Genomic DNA, 21,313 nt, shown 5'->3' with positions numbered 1-21,313 from the left:
TCGTCGAATGACTTCTTTTGCATTTTTAAACTCATTCGACACATACTCACCTCCATTATCACTACTGAGAGCCTTCACCTTCTTGCATGTTTCTTTCTCCACCAGTGCCTTGAACTCGAAGAACTTGGAGAAATTCTCATCCTTCTTCCGCATGAAGAAGATCCACCACTTATGTGAGTAGTCCTTAATTAACTGAGTTAACCGAGTGACAAGTGCCATGTCACCTCAGTTAACTGCCTCCAAGGTTTTTGCTGAAATAGAAATTTGAATGACACACATGAACAATGCAAGCCTTAGCGAAAAGAGAGGGACTCCATCCCATGAGTAAAAAACAAAGATTCTGAAAGAATTTGAGCCTTTTAGGCAAACCACGGTAGTTGCAAGACTCCACTTTGTGTCTCCTGCTCTCTTTCTTTGCACTCAGCCCCCAGTTTCCCCTAGTTCCGCAGAATGAGAAATTGCTCTCCTCCAGTTAACTCCTCCCCTGAATTTTCTCTCAACTTCATTTTCACATGTTGGCCTTATCAGCAAAAGCTACAAGAATAAGTCTGCACACTCATCCTCCACTCAAGAGGCCCATCTCCTACATTCAGTGATTGCACAATAGTGTCATTAAACCAACAAGGATATAGGTGATGGTATAAATGCAATACTTGGGTTTACAAGCAACTCCTCCTACAAACTTTTGAATCTGTGTGCCATCTTAACGAGTAAATGTGTTACAATCCCACATAATTTACATAAATTGCAATTCATAATAATATATAAAAAAGAGCTAGCTACAAAGGCTATCACCATGATGGTGTCAAATGAAGTGGTTAAAGAAATATACTAAGCTTCTCAATTAAGTTTCAAATTAGAATTTTAAGTGGAATTAAGATTTAGGTTTCATCAATATTTATTTCATAATGACAATTAAATAATAACAATTTTTTTTTAAATACATAAATTTATAAAATTTTAAGATTATAGAAATAATATTTAAATGAAATATACATGAAAATGAGAACTCAAAAGTGATAATGATGTCTAGGTATTAGGTTTCTTCGAGAATTTTTGGATTGGATGATAAGCACATGTATATGGTAGAGGAAAAGTGGCGAAGTTTGAATCTATGGTAGAGGAAAAGTCGCGAATTTTGAATCTAATTGAGAAGCATGTACATATTAATAGAGGAGAAATCACAATAAATTAATGGAAAAAATTAAAGATTTTTTTTTTTTTTTCCTTCGCAAAAAATTAAAGAATTTTTTTTTTTTTCCTTCGCGTAACATACATGTTATAAAGTAATTAAATGTTTATTTCATAATGAAAAACGAAATCATAAAACCATCTTTAAACGCCCACTCTGCTATTCTGCAACTTTTTGCACATTGCAGTTAGAATTCTGCAACTTTTCATTTTGCTTTTCAAACCATAAAATAAATAATAATAAAAATTATTAAATATAGCATGTGTCATATTTTAGGAGTGTTTTAATGGATTTTTAGAATTTTAAAAAAATTGGATAAAAATTTATTAAAATTACAAGCTTAGTGAGTAAGCTCTGCACAATTAAAATGTTTTAGAGTGTTAAATCTGTACATATAGTTAAAAAACCAATTTAAATAACACAAATCAAAATTTCTAATCAAATTTTTTTAATCAAATTCCAGCACAAGAAAATCCAAAAAATCCTACTTAAAAACAACTCTTTCTTATATTATGAAATGAAATTTGGTATATTATGAAATTTGGTTGGATATTTGTATGACAACATTTTCATTTACAGTAATAGACGTAAAACAATAATATATCCATGCCTTTATATGAAATTGTGTACAACACCTGTTAATTCTTTTGTACAGGTTACCTTAATGCGATGGAGAATTCTGTATCAGAACATTTTGCAATTCGATTAGCGGAGAATTTGAATTTGAATTTGAAAGCCTCTTGCTCCACGTTTTTCCCATCCTTATTTTGTAACATAAAGGAGAAAGCCCAGCTGTGGGTCAAGAACCCATAACACTGACGTTTAACGAAGCCATGCAGATGTCCGGAAGAGGAGCTTCGCCTTCCAGTATTTGGCAAACATGGCGCATGCGCAACCGGTTCTCCGGCTCTGGGTGAGAACACAACAACCCCAATTTCAGCACCTTCTCCATCTCGCCTACATCATATCCGTCCTTCTCCAGCTTTGGATCCGATGCTTCCACCAGCCTCCCCTCCTTGTACAGCTCCCACGCCCACTCCACCAAAACTGTTTGCTCGGCGTCCTTCGACAGATCCACGGGCCTCCTCCCGCATGCCACTTCCAACAGCAGAATCCCGAAGCTGAATACATCCGAGGTGGGAGTGGCCTTCCCCGTGTATATGAGCTCCGGCGCTATGTACCCCAAAGTTCCGACCACATGAGTCGTCGAAGGATCCTTGCTGTGATCATGCAGCCGAGCGAGACCAAAATCTCCTAGCCGCCCGTTGAGCTCGGAATCCAGAAGCACATTGCTGGCCTTAATATCTCTGTGGATGACCATTTTCTCCCATTCCTCGTGAAGATACAGCAGTCCCACAGCCACGCCTTTTAGGATCGCGTATCGCCGAGGCCAGGCCAGGACTATGGTTGGGTTCCCGAATATGAGATTATCCAAGCTACCGTTAGGCATATAGTCGTAAATTATGAATAATTTATTTTCCCTCCGGCACCAGCCCCGTAGATGGACCAGATTCCGGTGTTGTAGACGTCCCATGCTAGAGATCTCTGCGACGAACCCTTTCATTCCTTCTGTGAACTCCTTCATTATGCACTTCACTGCGACTTCTTGGCCGCTGCTGGGGAGAACGCCCTTGTAAACTTTGCCAAAACCCCCTTGTCCCAAAACATTATCATGCCGGAATCTGCTGGTGGCGATGCTGAGCTCCCTGTAAGTGAATCTATGGGGCCAGTACTCTTCCTCCCATTCTTCGATCATTTCCCTGGTTTTTGCTCTTTTGAGAAACAGGACCGTCCCAATCGCCAGCGAGAAGAGAACCAAGGTGGCCACGGTGACGCCGGCTATGAATCCCGGGTCCAGACGTTTGGAATACATGTTAGCAAATGAAGGGAGACGCGACACATCGAGCGGCGGCGCCGTGCCTTGGGTGGTGAAGCTCCACGCCATAACGTAATGGTCTTCCACCAAGACCCCTGTGGCTGCTGAAAATCCAACAAACATCTTCTCTTGCAAAATGTTGCTAAGATTGATTTTCAGAGATATCAGCGGCCTCTCAGGTCTCGGCGAGCCGGCCAATGTGATGGTAACATTGAGGCGGCTTTGTGCATGATTGTAATCGATCCAGGCCTGTATGTTCCGTCCACTCTTGAGGCTCAATCCATGGAAGCTGTCCTCCCCATCCCAATATCCGGCAGGCTTGGTCTGCCTCGAAATGATGCTGCTGATGTCTACACCTACGTGGTTGTCGTCCGGATCATTAAATTCCAGATTCTTGCACGTATCGAACTCCACTGCAAATAAGTGATTGTACGGCTCCCCGTTACTGCTGAGGTCAAACAAGCCCAGATACTGGGTCGCCAGAGCGCGAATGGGGTATCTGTGGGGCATCATGATGAAGGCTAGTCCATGTCCTCCTTCGGTCGAGGAAGGATGCACCATGGAAAAAACGAAGGTAGTGCTAAAGGAGAAACGAGTCTCGTTGCTTCTCATCTGCACGGGAATTGAATACAGCGCACGGCCAATAACAAAATGCGAGTGCTTTGTGAGAGCGAGCACGGATTTGGAGCCGATGACAGAAGCCTCCTCTTCCAGGATCAGGCGGGTTCCGTTAAATCCGTCGAAGATGAAAGTGGTATGTGGATGATCCTCATCGGCCTGTGCAGGAATAAGTGGTAAGAAATAGGAGGTGCAGGCTATCAGGAGGAGTCTGCGCCAGGGTATTAGCATCATTAGTCGTTTCTTTGGGTGGAGCTAAATTTCTTCTGGGGAAGAGTAAATAGATGATGGACGTTCATACATACTCGAGTGATCTATAGCCACAAAACGTCTATCAAATAAATGAAACAGACTGGGGAGTTGGATGTAGTTATCGTTCAAAGGTTTGTTAGCCCTAAAAGCACCCTTCGAAAATCGTTGGCGAGAGCATTGAAGGACTACGTTTCCTATTGTAAAATTCTTATAAATGAACTTGTGACCACGGAAATTTCGTATTGTTAAAATATTACTCTTTCGGAACGGTAGAGAAATAACAGGGAAATGACCGAGAAAATAAGACCTCGTATAGAGGAAGGAAAGAGGAATAACACAAAATGACTCCGAACAATGCTGAACTTTCGGAACGGTAAACTAGTCGGTACCTAATTACAGATGCAGAAGTGAAATTGCAATAAATTATTTTAATGTGACAGTGACATTGATATCGTAGTTGTAATTTGGATAACTTCTCATCTAAAAGTGGCATCTTCCGATCCGTGATCTCATCCTTGTTAATGGTGGCGTGATCCTAAGCAAACGCAGTGGTAAATACGTGTTAAAATAATTTATAATTTTATTTTGAATTATTATTATTATATATAAATAAATAAGTGTACATAAAAAATATATCACAAAATAATTAATTAGGATTATTTAGTTTCAATTTATTATAATTAATTATGATTATTTATTTTCAATTTATTATATAGCTTTTTTTTCAGAGAGAAAATCCATATATGGCCGAAGCCCTCATGATTACAATATGGCCGAAGCCAGTCAGAATACGGCCGAAGCCAGAATACAATAAGGCCGAAGCCAGACAGAATACGGCCGAAGCCGGCTGATACGGCAAAGCCGTCACATATCGCCGAAGGGGGGACCTCCGCAGGGTTCGAACACGGCGGCCGTCATATCTAAATAATTTCATTTTATATACAATTAAAATAGGGAAAAAATTATAATTCATTTCAATTATATATATATATATATATGAATATATTAATTTCAATTTTTAATATTTTTTAATTAAATTAAAAAATAACAAAAAAACATAATTATATTTAAGATAAATCTCAATTCTTTATCATAATAGTTACTAAAAATATTGTGTGAATAATATTTAAATCCTATCATTAATTTAGTAATTATTGATACTTGAATTAAAATTTTGTAAGTTTATATACATATCAATATAAGTATGGAAATGAATATAAAAGAGATATTTAAATTTTATGGTTTTTTTCTTTTAATTTGATTTTTTCTTTTTCTAAATCTCACAAAATCATTACGTAGATTACATTAGTCATCATTCCATCACCAACATATATTATGGCAAATGGTCTCAATCTGCCCAACGGGAAAGCCTATAGAATAAGTAGTGAATAAGTAGTTCAAAATTTCAAGAGTCTTAACACCTGAAGCATAACAAGAGATTCTACAACAAATCAAAACAAAAAGAAATTGACAGATATCATGAGAAAACTAGGAATTAAAGGAGGTAGCAAGCGCTAAATCTTGCACACTAAATCTCAGAACGACCCCTCCCACATTTACTCACTTTCACCGGCATGTTGGAGTAAACATGAGTTGAGGCTACTATGACATGACTCAAACTCCTAAGTATAGTTAAGAAAGCAGAATCGACAAATTGAAACTTCACTGACCTTCCTTAGGCGCTATAGGACCCTAGGAGCTAAACAACCACTATAGGTGCCCAAACCCTTAGCTAACTTTCCATTTTAGTAATATGGACTCCTAGTCACTTGCAAAACAAGGTAAGCTAGTGGTTGTAACCCTCCAATTGCATGGATATCCTTACCTCCCAACGATTGCAGTCTAGAATTCTCAGTTATGTGCATGTGACCTCAGAATCCAAGCCACCTTTTCGGGGCTAGGATCTAGACCTCTTCCCAGAACTTGATAGAAATTTCCAGAATGATGAATGGCACAAGGACAAGGCCATTAATGCAAAACTTAGACAAGAACTTGAACTAACCAGGCCTAACCATGATAAACATTTCGTCAAACGCATGGTGAACATGAAATCTACAGGTCATGAATGCATATCTGAACATAGAGATCTGAAACTTATTTGAGATTCACCAAAAAAATCTAATGCCCTCTCTTAATAGCTGCAATAACATCTATTAAATCATGCATTCAATAAATATTCATTAACCAATCAAATCATGATAAGAGCCATAACTAGAATCTGTCATAAAACCATGCTTATAACCAACATATAACTAGATAAATAACAATGATAGAACAATCATCAAAGCCACATCATTACAAGGACATTTACTCATAAAATACAAGAGGAAATTTTGTTATTAACATATGCAAAAGCCAACCAAGTCAGGGACTTCCTTGTACCACCTGTTGGCTTAAGGGGGCCTAACTCGGGTTCAGAGTTGTTCGTGCCAACCAACAAAACCCTAGCTGCTGACCCTTTCAACAATAATCTGCATAGCGTAGGCCGTAGTCTCACCCGAAGCAGTATTGGGGGATGCTAGAACCAGGTTTCTACATCTAGGGACATGTGATAAGTGGTTCTTAAGCTTTGATAGTTTAGTTTTGTCTTCTCGCAGATTGGTATCCTTCTAGGGATCGTTACTGTAACTCGAGAAAATTGACTTCGAGACCTTCGCAAAGGTCTACAATTAGTTTTTGCGGACCTTAAACAAGCAGATTATCCACTTTCGCGCATCAATAAATAATCCTAGATCTGCCTTCGCACAGATCTATCCAACTCATCAGAAATCATAATAGAAATAACCCTTAACTTCACAAACACAGATAATTACTTAAAACATGCATAAATAAGATAGATTTAGCAGTTTCGTGCAACATTCATACATTATAAAAACATATTATTGAGCGATAGAAGATAACATAAGCAGAATTAACAATAATACTAAATTGCCCGATAATTCTTCAAAATCAATCTTTATTCAATTCCAGCATTGAAATTATAGATTTCTCTGCCCTGCAAACTCAGCTGCAAGGATCCGTGCACTCAGCTGCAGACTTAACAAGGCCTCCTACGCACTCAGCTACAGGATCCTTAGAACTTGCCCAAAACTATCTCTATCTTGCTCTTTCTTGACTTAGTTATTCCTTAGACTCGCCATGACTCACCTATATATAGCTTTCTTCAATACAATACCATGGTGCGCGGACCATGGGTGAGTCCCAAAACCGACCTATTTACTTACCCAACCAAGGGGCTAAGACCCCTTTGAATCTTATCTACCTGCGCACTCCGCATCCACATTTCACAGAGACTTTACATATTTTACAAAAACTTATACAAAAATTGAGTTAATTAACCCCAAAACTTACACTAGGGACCCTATCCCAACACCACTCGACCATAGATTGGGCTAAACCAAATCTCTCTTTTAGCCAATCACCCATGTGTCATATTCCAAGCATGAATGTGGGATCTCATGGGATAAACCAATACATAAACAACCAAGAGAATCGAGAGGTTAAACCACCTCCACCCTCACACTACCATTATCTCACCTAACTCGGTTCCAAGATCATAAAACCAAACCAAGCTTGGATGCCTTAGAATTCCTTCACCATCCCTTGATGAATTTTAATGTCTTCACCCACCTATTGAGGGCTTCCCAGAGAATACTATCATCACCCCAACCCTTGGGATTTTCCTAAGACCACCTCACCCGGATCCAAAACCTTCCAACAATACAAAACTCAACCATGAATCAATCTTATCACACCATGGCTATCCAAAAATGGCAAGGCAAAGCAGAAACTACTGTCAAACTCGACAAAACACATGCCAATGATAACAAATGAACCAAATACAAACATGCATGTACCATGCATGCCAAAACCAGCTAGGAAATCACACATGCAACCTGTTACCTACAAGTATTCTTGTTGAAGCTACTTGATCCAACTCTTCCTTGCTTGTCCTTTTGCTTTCCTTGTCTTTCCTTTACTTTCCTTTACTTGCTTGCTTGATGTATCCTCTTGATGCTCTTCTCTCTTTGAGATTAATTCCAAAGCCAACCTGACAAAAGGCTATGAACTAATACTCAGATGCCTTTTTATTATTGAGGCCTCTATTTTCTTCAATTTCCTCTATTTTTCCTTCAATTCCCTCTCATGTAAACCTATGACCTTTCATCTCCCTTTTCTCCTATTTTCCTTTATTTTCATAAATAAAATACCAATTAATGTCTCTTTACATTTTTAAAGCCTTTTCCAATGTATTTTCTAATTTTCTTAGCCATAATGAACCAAATGAACACCTATTAGGATGTTTTTTCCCAATATTCAACTTGGAATACATGTCCCATGACCTTGGTCTTATTTTTCCTTTATTAATTTTATTACATAAACTTTTAACCTAGGGCTATTACAGATCCTCGAGGAGTTGATGCAGTAGTGATGCATGGGATATGTCTCTCAATCTGAGTCAAGTGCATGTCCAATCATTCCATACAAAAAAATTGGTTTCTCTGCTCCCGTTTCACAAATTTGGTTTCTCTCCTCTCATTTCACATATATATACATATGCACATTTTCTCTGACTCGCAAATAAAAGGATACGATGCCTGCATTAGCAAAAAGGGAATCCAAAGGCTCACACCTCCACCCTCAAAGCAGTACTATGATTAACCTCCTTCCTAGGAAGTCCAAAATCCACTGCTAAAGCAAAACATGTATCCAGTGTCCAGCGATATGATTCTTCACTACTTGTTCCTTTAGTGAACAGTTACCGACTCATTGTTCCAGGGCACACTCCCAATGTGTATCTGATCCTCCTGAAAATGCTAACGACAAAAAGAAATCCATTCCCCAACCTTCCCTTCTCTTCTACACATCCCTTAGGCAATCGGTCACCCCTTTTCGTGCAGTCACACACATTCCAAGTTCCGCGGGAATCCCCTTCTTTGCTACACAGTCCCTCGAGTGACCCCTCACATGGAAAGGTTTCCTCACATCAGAAGGTCTTAAAAAAAGGCATATCCCTACCCCAAAACCATCATACCGGTCATAGCATGCTCATGGAAATCAATGGGCACTACTGGGTACTAGTGTCACATAATGGTCCTGCTCCTCAATGCTTTACCAACATATTGTTGTCTGTTCTAATTCATTTTACCATTGCTAATTCTTGAAATCAGTTTCAACCACCCCAAAATGAGCATTTCCAACCACCCAAACCTGGGTATTTCCAACCACCCAAACTTGGGCATTTCCATGCTTTCCTGTACTAAGCACATAATTTCCTTTAGACCCAAAAGGAATTGAAATAAACTCAAATCATACCTCATTGGTTGCCCGTCAATAAGGTACACTTGCAATTCTGTCTATTTCCTGTCACAACAAATCAAATAGCTCTTTAATCAAACCATCATGTATAAACATATAACATCTGGTCAGCTCAAAACAAAATCATCATAAATCACATGCATAGTTAAAAACTAAAATAAAATACTAATACTTATATTTCAATGATTCTTTGCTTCTTCCTTTGTTATTTTTCCTTTCTGTACACACATTGAATCAATTACCAAACCTGGAAAGCACCCAATTCTCTTCTTTTCAAGGAACAAGGGAATCTAGAGACTAAACCGCCTCCTTGCTCAATATCAACAACAAGGGTATCCAAAAACTGAACCGCCTCTACCCTCAATAACAACAAGGGTATCTTGAGACAAAACTGCATGAACCCTCAATAGAAACAAGAAGGGCATCTAGAGACTAAACCACCCCAACCCTCAATATCAACAACAAGGGCCTAGACAGTCCCATATCTTCCTCTCCCATCACACTGTACAACACATACACATACACAATGTACAACAAAATAGATACACCAACATTAGGTGCTCAATGCCACACATACACCTACACCCGGTGTACAACACGACACATACACCTACACCCAGTGCACAAAACAACACATACACCAACACCTAGTGTACAACAAAACACTTACACCTACACCTGGTGTAAAATATGACACATACACTTACACCCAGTGTACAACACAACACATACATCTACACCTGGTGTACAACACAATACATATACGTACACACTGTACAATACCACAAATACACATGTCGCGATACAATGAATACACAATACTCGTAACACCATACCAAATATACAAAACACAACATGTACGACATGTACAGAATACCACATGTACACAACGACACCTCCACAACGTGTACACAACACCCAATGTACACATTACTGCCTGCACAACGTGTACACAACACCACTTGCAATGTACGCAACACCACAGGTATAACATGTACAACATATACAAAACCATAGTACAGTACATCCAGATACCACACTGTCTCTACCAAGAAACCTAGCTTCTATTGTCTTTCCACTATCCATGCTTGTCCTTGCATGTTGCAGATCACATTGCTTTCATTTAGCTAATGTATCCCTCAACATTATCTTCCATAGCATAAACACAGACATAGTACAAGCACATAATACCAATTCATATCCACACGATACTAACCTCACATATCTATCAGGGCTACTCTTCCCACTTGATTCCTCATAAACCATGAACCTCTTCATGCCATTCACCTACATAAGCAATCATTCCTCCACAAGCATGATCCCTGATGATCCGATCAGACAATGACATATATACATACATATATATAATCATTAACATAAAACAATCATGATCTGTGATAATCATGTCAGACAATGACATACATACATGTATCTCTCTCTCTCTCTCTCTCTCTCTCTCTATATATATATATATATATATATATATAATCATGATTACAACGTAATTACTAGATATCAAAAGGTCAAGGTTAAGAGAACTCCCTTTATCTGTGCAAAACATGCACAACATTGAGCACAACAATTCCCAACTTAGCCAAGGCATATGATACTTCAGATCCATTAAATTTACCTTTCCTATTACCTTTCTCATGACTATCCTGCCACCATCCATTTATCCCAATGGACCCAACCAATCTAATTGGATTTCATACTCTTGCCTCTAACTGCCCTTTGCTCATGCATCTAGGCTTGATCCATGTCTTATATCACCAGTTGGGTATCATTCAGTGCTCCCTAAGCTCAATTAACTTCCTCCTTCCCAACCAAGTCCCAATACCCTCGAAACGTAAAAGGAAATAACCAAAAGAAACCAAGAATAAAACCATGAAAAACCAATAGCAATACAACAACACAAACAAAGTGGCATGCGCATGCACCAGACATAAATAAAACTACAAATCAAGAACAACCAAATCACAAAGCATCGAAAGCACAAAACTAGCAAGAAACCCCATGACTCAGTCCCCATGGGTTCCCAAAGCCTCTAAGGGAAAGCTCAATCCAAGCCTTCTTCAAGATTTCATGGAAGTCTCTTTTGCCATGCAACTCCCTTGCATCATATTGCCATAAACACACATCTATCAGTGCAAAAATAGATATACAATATACTAGTTACCTTATCTTGTTGTGCCAAGAACGTGACCTTATATGTGAAAATGTACATATATAGGCTCTCAAGGGACTCCAATTCCTTGAAGAATACAACCATAACTGGAAAGCCACTGTTATACCTGTCAAATACATGTTCATGAATATAGTACAATCCACATAGTGTGAGGAAAAATCAAGGTGAATAATACTTCTGTAGTCATGCAAAGCACTCATTCATTTGGAATTGTGGTTTTCAAACATAGCCAGAGGAATTCTCACCCCATTCCTTTCTTGTACCTTTTACCTTGTTGCAATCAAGTCTTACTATGTACTTTCACATCACCCAACTGTTAGTTATATAAAAAAATTAACTGTTACCTTTTCATGTTAATACCAAGCATGTTTCCTTGCAACTGTTCACACATGTTAGTCACATGTCCCAAGGATCAAGGCATCATGTCTATTAATTTGAAATCAACCTTTACCAAGACTAACAACCATATCATAATATGCAATCAACTCATAGTCATTAATCATAATACTACAACTATCACCCACTTGCACTCAAGTACATATCAGTTCCTCAACACATAGTGTATTAGTAAAACCATCTTAAAACAAGATCATTCATTCATGAAAGCTTATATACACATATGCGATTAATTAAACATTCAAACAACCTGTAAACATAGCATGTTAGATAAACCAAATAGAAACATAATCAAACTCATACCTCAATGTATCTCAGGAGAGGTTATAACCTTTGCACAACTTAGTTCAGATTAGTACACCACAATATCACAAATATATCGACTAATACCTAAATATCATAACCATAAGCATTTGCACATGCCAATCTAGATTAACATGATACATATAACATGAAGGTCTTAATGCAATAACCATAATCATCATGTGTATGATTTCAATGCATATAAAATAAAATTACACATCATGACAAGTACATTTACTCATAAAATACAAGAGGAAATTAAATCTTATAAACATTTTACAAAACCAACCAAGTCAAGGACTTCCATGTACCACCTGACCATATATTGGTATGAAAAAAATATCTCTTTCAGTGAATCAATCCCATGTCATATTCCAAGCATGAATGTGGGATCTCATGGGATAAGCCAATACATAAAAAAATAAGGGAATCCAGAAGTTAAACCACCTACACCCTCACACTACCGTGATCTCCCCTAAATCGGTCCTGAGATCACAAAACCAAACCAAGCTTGGATGCCTCCGAATTTCTTCACCATCCCTTGAGAAATTTTCCTTTCTCCACCCACCTATTGAGGGATTACTAGAGAAGACCATATCCACCCCCAACCTTGGGGATTTTTCCAAAACCACCTCACCTGGATCCAAAACCTTTCAGCAATCCAAATCTGAACCAAGAATGAATCCCATCACACCATGGCTATCTAGAAATGGCAAGGTAAGGCTGAAACCACTATCAAACTAGACAAAACCCATGCCAATGACAACAAATGAACCAAATACACACATGCATGTGTCATGAATTCCAAACCCAGTTAGGAAATCACACATACAACTTGTTATCTGCAAGTATTCTTGTTGAACCCGCTTGATCCAACTCTTCCTTGCTCGTCCTTTTTCTTTCCTTTTCCTTCCTTTGCCTTACTTTAATTGCTTTCTCCCCTTGATGCACTTCTCTCTCTGAGAGTAATTCCAAAGCCAAATTGACAAAATGATGTGAACTAATCCTCTTAAACTTTTTATTATTGAGGCCTCTATTTTCTTCAATTTCCTCTATTTTTCTTTCAATTTCCATCCCATGCAAATTTGTGACCTTTCATCTCCCTTTTCTCGTGTTTTCCTTTATTTTCATAAATAAAATACCAATTAATGCCTCTTTGAATTTCCAAAGCCTTTGCCAATGCCTTTGCCAATTTCCTTAGCCATAATAAACCAAATGAACACCCACTATGATGTTTTGCCCAACATTCAACTTAGAATACATGTCCCATGACCTTGGTCTTATTTTACCTTTATTAACTTTATTACATGAACTTTAAACCCGTGGTTGTTACAAATCTTAGAGGAGATGATGTTGCAATGATGCATAGGATATGTCTCTCAATCTGAGCCAACTACATGTCCAAACATTCCATACAAAAAAAATGGTTTCCCTTCTCTTGTTTCACATCTTCTAGGCCTACAAAGACACTATACCTTTATGCCTCCCTCCCATTAAGAAGCATGCCCAATAGGGTTTTTATTTGTCAATAGAGAGACAAATCTTGGTAGTATTATTTTTTCCTCTCGTAGGTTTTTCCCAAGTCAGGAAATCACTATCCTATATCCTCAATGAGCTCTGTGTCAGAGAAGGATTTTCTATCTCTTGATGATATGGTGTCCAAATTATGAATTTCAATCCATATATCTAGGTGAACTAAAACTTGAAAGGACTCAACAACCTCCCAGGTCTATTGTTGGGCTTAGGTTTTGCCCTAGGGACCATGCCCTCCCCCATTCTACTTATTATACACTACCTCCACATTAGAGCTAATTGAGTTACTTAGGAAAGAATGAGTCTGACTACAAGAAAATGACTAAAGCATGATTTTGCTATATGTAACTTCTACAAGCATCATGGGATCAAAATATAGTTTAGAACAATGTATACACTACAAAAAAAATGGTGTGGTTAGGAGGAAGAATAAAACCATCATGAATATGTCTAGAAGCATGTTGAAGGAAAAATGTCTATCAAATATTTTTTGGAGAAAAGCAATAACTTTCTAAGTTTATGTTTTGAACAAATATCCCATTAAAAGTATAAAGAACAATGTTCCACGAAACATGGACATATATGATTTGCAGTGTAGCATACTTTAGAGTATTTGGTCATGTGGCATATGTTAATGTGGCTAGAGAGTTGAGAAGGAAGCTAGATGACAAAAGGGAAAAGTGCATTTTTATTAAGTACAATAATCACTCCAAGGCATATATATTTTATAACTAAATAACAAAGAAATTGATAATTAACAAATATTTTGAATTTAAACAAGAAATACATGACATTCTATTCAAATTTACTCTAACTACTTAGTCTACTCTTACTACTCAATCAAGTAGTGAATCTAATCATAAAATTAATTCCTTAAGGTCTAGAAAGACTAGAAGTTTGGGAGAATTTTTTAAAGGCTTAGATGAACTCAAATGGGTTTATAGTATAACACTCAATGTGAAATGAAAATTTGAAAAGTATAATGACAAATTGATAGAAAAAGGTTTTGCATAGTACCCTAAAGTGGATAGTGGTGAGACATTTGCATTGGTTACAAGTTTAGATAGATTTAAATTTGTCTTAGTCCTAGTACATCAGAAAAGGTGGAAAGTTTATTATATGGATGCAAATTCAATGTTCTTAAATGAAATTTTTTAAGAAGAAGTGTATCTAGAGAAACCAATAGCATATGTGGTGAATTCACACAAATATAACGTATAGAGGTTGAAAAAATGTCTCTATGGACTTAAGCAAGCTCCTAGAGCTTGCTATAGCAAGATTGATTCATATATGCATTATGGTGGATTTAGAAAAAGCAACAATGAGCCTACATTGTTTACAAATGTGAATGAGCAAGGACAAATTCTAATTATTTGTTGATGTATTGATGATATGATTTTCACAAGGAATCTATTAGTAGAAAAGTTTAAATTAACTATGAAGCAAGAATGTGAAATGATTGATTTTGAATTAATGAGATTCCTTCTTCTTATTGAAGTCATTCAATCAGATTCAGATAGTTCTTTTTACAAGTAAGGTATGCCATGAATGCGCTAAAGAGGTTCAGGATGATGAATTGTAAACTAACACCAACTCTAATTACAATATGAACAACACTTAGAGAGGTATAAATAGGATCCAAAATAGTCTTATGTATCTCATTACCAGTAGACTAGATATTGCATATGTTATTAATTTGATTACTAGGTTCATGGAGTCTCCAGGGACTCTCATTGGCAAGGTAAAAATGAATTCTAAGATATACAGTTGGAACAACAAGATATGATATATTATACTCTAGCACGAATCTCCTAGTTGGATATTATCCAACTAAAACTATTTTGTAAGTATTACAAATAACTGTAAGAGTGCTTCAAGATGTTTTTTTTTATCTTGGTTCAAGTCAATTATTACAATATCATTATTTGAAGTAGATATATAGTAGAAACCATAATAGTTTGGTTAAGTGGATTAGATGAATATATTAAGAGTTATTTTGTAGGTATTACAAATAACTGTAAGAGTACTTCCAGATGTATTATTTTTTAATCTTGGTTCAAGTAAATTCTAATTGTTACAATATCATTATTTTTATATATGTAGTAGCAACAAGAATAGTTTAGTTACGTGGATTATTGGGTGATATATAAGAAGAAGAATAGGGACCGATTAAAAGTCTATCATGACAACAATTCAATAATATATTTATCAAAGAAATTTGTTGGTTATGAGAGAAACAAACATATTTATATGAGATATCACTTTATTAGAGATTTTGTAAATAATAGAGAAATTCACTTATAATTTTGTAAATTTAAAGAATTAACACATTCACAAAGCCCTTGACAAAAGATGTATTTAAATTTCATAGACAAAATTTAAAGATTTTAATCTTAGCTAAAACATGAATCAATACACAATAGTGTAAGAGATAAGTACTCCCAATTAATTTGTAGTTTATGATAGTTTATGTAAAATCTAAATTTCAAAAGAAATTAGCAAATGTTCAAAAGATAAAATGGGAATAACCATTACTGACATTATACAATATCTGTCCATGAGTCATGAGTTTTTGTGTCTATTTATGTTCCATTTTCAAACAATTTAAGTAATTTGAATTAGCGGAGCCACAACTTTATCGTGTGCATGGTGTGATTTTAGTGCAAGCCATTTAGTGTGTTTAACTTATTTAGAAATTTGGTTTCCTCTGTCCATTGATTCATAATGCGAGGACTACGACTATTTCATAAAATTAGATGAATCTTTGTTATTTCGTTTTCTCATTGAGCTAGGCAAGCATCATCAGTCTATTCTTCCACTGCAATTGAATTTCTCCTCAGAGCAAAAAGAAAATGGATGTAATACATAGATGAATGGATATTTAGAACAAGGGAAGATTCTTTCTCAGACGACACATGATAGGGGGAGACGTGGACGAAAAGCTAGGATTTTTAGGCTTCTACAGGTGTTGAACTCCATGGAAGGGCACAAAGGAGGGAGCTCCACTCCCTCCTACAGGCAGGCTGTTGCCAGCAGATGTAAGAAACCAATAGAAACTGTCAGAGGTCCTTCAAGAGAAGGGAAAAAGAACATGGAAGAGGAGAAATATTTTACCAAATAAAGGGAGAATAATAGCACAAAATAAAATGAGGAAGAATACAAGGAACAGGGAGCAAAAAATAAAGCACAAAAGGGGCCATGTAAACACAAAGATGAGGTCACACCCAGAGTAGTTTTAAATGATCCTGCTCTACAAGTGCATAGGGACCACATGCAGACATATGCTATCATTTGCAAATTCATGGGATTATGGCCCACTAAAAAGGCATTGCAGACATGGATTAAATACCATTGGAAACCAAAAGGAATCATAGACCTACATCTTGGGTCAAAAGGTTTCTTCACTGTGGTTTTTACAAATATTGAGGATAAAGACAGGGTGTTTGAAGGAGGGCCCTACTTTTATGTAGCAGCAGGCCTCTACATGCGGTCGTGGATGATGAATTTTGTCCTGGAGTGAGAGACTTTCACTTTGGTCCCGGTCTGGTTAAGACTCTACTCCCTACCTCTTGATTACAGGCAAACAGAATCATTATCTGCCATAGGAAACAAATTAGGGCATTTTGTCAAAGCTTCTAAGGCCACTAGAAGGGGAAAATACACTTCCTTTGCATGAATATGTGTGGAGATGGATCTCTCTGGAGCTCTACCGGATGAGGTCATCTTGGAAGTTTTTGATGAAGAATGGGTGCAAACAGTAGATTATGAACATATTCCTTTCAGATGTCGTAGGTTTCATGAGCATGGGCACCTATTTAGAGACTGCCCTCTCAGTAAAATAGAGAACATAAGTAAAGCTACCACAATGAAAGATACTGAAAATTTTCACGAAGTGGGACATAGAGGAAAAGAGGGCAAAAAGGGGCCAAAGAAACATCAAACAGAAGGGCAACAGGCTAGTCTGACTAGGTTCCAAGTACTCGAAGAAGAAGAAGAGATAATAAAAGTAGATTAGGTAATGGAAGGAAGCCTAGTGGAGAAGGAGAAAGAAGAAGACAGTGAACAAACACATGATATTAATAAACAGAAAGAGACTATGCTAAGCGATGTAGAACTGGAGATGGACCAATAAATGACCCAGAGTGAGATGGAAATGTAGGACCATGAACTGCAGGAGATTCTTGATAGAGAACACCTAGATCTAGAAGGGTTCTTGAAACAGGGGACCATGCGAGGGGTAGAATCATTACCTCAAGAAGAGTTCAACAAAGTATAGTAGTTGTTCCTATGGAAAACTCAGGCTAAAGGGTTGGAAAGGCAAAGAAACAATGAAAGGAAGGGCAACGAAGGTGTGAAAACTATGAAAACCACACTAGGATTAGCACCTAGAAACCCAGGAAAGAAAAGAGGCAGGAAAAACAAGAATGAGCTATTGATGGAATGTGGAAAGCTAATGATAGATTCAAGTAAGATGAAAGACCTAGCCAGCTACTCCTTTACAAAGCTTTAATACTGAAGTTCACATCTTGGAATATCAGAAGTCTAGGTAGTAAAAGAAAACAAAGAATACTTAGTAATAGAATGAAACAAGAAGCTCCAGATATGATCTTTATCTAGGAAACTAAATGTTCCATTCATAAAATAAAAGAAATTCACAGCAAATGGCTCAATAGATTTGAGTTTCTAGAAGTCAAAGCAGATAATACAACAGGAGGCATACTCACTCTTTGGAACCCCCAAAAGATTGGCATAATAGATGCTGAGGCATCTAGGAATTATTTATCAATGGTTATTCAACCTGTGGGAGATAGGGAGACTTATCTGGTCATGAATGTTTATGGCCCTCAAAGAATGGATGATAAACTCAGGTTTCTAGATTCTCTTGTGGATCTAAGAGACAGACATGTAGGAGTACCATGGATCATGGGTGGGGACTTCAATATGATCAAATCACTTTCAGAGAAAAAAGGGGGAACCAGAACTTTAAGCAAAGACTCTTCAACATTTCAAACTTTTATAGATAATATGAAGCTAGTTGACACTGATACGAGTAATGGTCTCTTTACTTGGAACAATAAAAGAGGAGGAGAGTCTCAAGTAGCCTCAAAGTTAGACAGATTCATAATCTCAGAGGACCTTATGCTCACCGACAAGGAAATGATAGCGAGAATTCTCCCCTTTGGAGGCTCAGACCATTGGCCTGTTCAACTTGAGGTTCAAGGCATTGGTACCCCCAGGAACAGACCTTTTAGCTTTGATAATATTTGGCTTTCCCATCTAGATTTCATCAGCAACATTGCAAAATGGTGGACAGAAGATCTACATATTCAGGGTACAAGAATGTTCCTACTACACAAAAGACTAAAGCACATCAAGCTCAGACTTAAAGATTGGAACAAGAATGAATTTGGCAATATTTTTGAAGTGAAAAAAATTGTTGAAGATAAAATGCAGGAACTCAATCAAGCCCTTATCACGGATGGCTTTGATAAAGTCAAAAATGATCAAGTCACCAAACATCATCAAGACTGGGAGAATTTATGTAAACAAGAGGAAATATTTTGGAGACAAAAATCTAGAGTTCAATGGCTAAAAGAAGGGGGGCGAAACACTAGATTTTTCCACAGATCCAACATGGCGAACAGATCTCATAATAGGATCCCTTCGATCAAGGATGAGGGAGGTCATTTACTTAATTCCCATGAAGATATTGAAGTTGTGTTAGTTCAGCACTTTCGAGGTATAGCAAAGGAAACCATTTCAGACAGAGATCATTTTATCATGGACTTAACAAGGCATATACCTAGGCTGGTAACTAGAGAGGATAATTTAAATCTTAATAGGCCAGTGACTGAAGAGGAGGTTAGTGAGGTCATCAATGAAATGCAGAATGGTAAAGTGTTAGGCCCTGATGGTTTCAATGTGGATTTCTTTAAAGCTTGTTGGAATATTGTTAAACAAGATATTTTGAATGTAGTGGAAGATTCCAGGATGAATAGAACTATTTTGAAGGTGCTCAATACTTCCTTCATCTCCCTGATCCCCAAACAGGACAATGCTCAGACTCCAGATAGGTTTAGACCCATAGCTTTGTGTAATGTGGTATACAAGATAATATCCAAGGTTGTTGCCAATAGACTTAAACCACTTCTTCCTTCTCTAGTTTTTGCGGAGCAATCTGGTTATGTGGAGGGCAGACAAATTCTTAATAACATCATTCATGCGCATGAGGTGGTGTAATCATTGACAAGCAATAGGAAGGCTGGAATGATTATGCAATTGGACCTAGCCAAAGCTTATGATAAGTTGAAATGGACCTACATCAAGAAAGTCCTTATTTCTTTTGGGTTTGATCATAATTGTGTAAGATGGGTCATGGCCTTGGTTACTTCTTTTAGCTTTTCAATTCTGGTTAATGGTTCTCCCTCCAAGACTTTTACTCATTCAAGAGGCCTCAGGCAAGGAGATCTGCTCTTTCCCTTTCTCTTCATCCTCATGATGGAAGGACTTGGTTGGTCTATCAAGCATGCGAAAGAAGTTGGTAATATCAAGGGTCTCCAACTTTCTGAGACTGGATAGGCTTTGACCCATCAACAATTTGTTGATGATACCATGCTGCAGGGAATCCCCACAGTCAAAGAAGCACTAGCGTATAAACAAATCCTGTGTGACTTTGCAATGGCTAGAGGTATGGAAGTTAATCCCTCCAAATCTAAGATTTTTCTCTTTAATACCAATATTGCTATTCAGAGAAATATCTCCAAAATTCTAGGCTTTCAAAGGGATGTCCTTCCTTCCAAATATTTGGGAGTTCCTCTAACTAATAAACCTTTGAACAAGAGCATTTGGGAGCTGGTGATTAATAAGATGCAGGATAAAATCAGGAAATGGACTATTAGATCTTTAAACTTGGCTGGTTGGTTAGTGCTTACAAAATCTGTTCTTCAATCAATCCTCGTCTTCATGCTATCAGCCCTTCCAGCTCCAAAAGGAGTTTTGCAACAATTTAGAACCATTCAAAGAGACTTTCTTTGGGGTAAGGGGGAGGAAAGAAATAAATGGGCCTTGGTAGCCTGGGATAATATTTTCAAACCTAAAAACCATGGGGGTCTTGGATTGGATGATCCGGAAGTACTAAGCAAAGTTTTAGGGGCAAAATTATGGTGGCGTTGGGTAAAAGACCCAAAGGCTCAGTGGGCTAGTATCTGGAAAGAAAAATATGCTAGCACTTGGCAAAATAATGATCACATAAGGATGTCTGGCATCATAAAGGGCTCACACATCTGGAATAAGGCCTGGGAGAATAGAGGCTTAGTACAAAAAAACAGCTTCTGGGAAATCAGAGAGGGAGATCTGGCTTTATTTTGGGAGGATAAATGGCAACAAGAACCTACACTGTTGAGAGAGGACCTTCTGGACCTCAAGAAAGAGACAAATACCAAAGGGTTATTTAAGGTAAAAGATTTTTGGGATCAAACCAATAGTGAAGGAAAATGGAGAACCTGGAAGAATATAGATTACAGGGATGATAGCCCCTTGAAAGCAAAAGTAGAGGCACTTCTGAAAATGTTGGAACAAAGGAAAATTTTAGTGACAGGGGGGCATGACCAACTTAGATGGGGCAACAATAATGAAGGTA

The 21,313-nt window shown here is 37.5% G+C and overlaps 1 pseudogene; it reads right to left on the bottom strand.

The window, feature by feature from the left end:
* Positions 1-1,723: 1,723 nt before the first annotated feature.
* Positions 1,724-4,101, bottom strand: LOC149160416 (L-type lectin-domain containing receptor kinase IV.2 pseudogene; annotated as a pseudogene).
* Positions 4,102-21,313: the final 17,212 nt, after the last annotated feature.

The sequence above is a fragment of the Pinus tabuliformis genome, chromosome 5_2 (genome assembly GCF_031772625.1).
Source record: "Pinus tabuliformis cultivar Carrire ecotype Pingquan chromosome 5_2, CPIR1, whole genome shotgun sequence".
Classification (NCBI taxonomy): domain Eukaryota; kingdom Viridiplantae; phylum Streptophyta; class Pinopsida; order Pinales; family Pinaceae; genus Pinus; species Pinus tabuliformis.
This window is presented reverse-complemented; position numbering and strand designations above follow the sequence as displayed.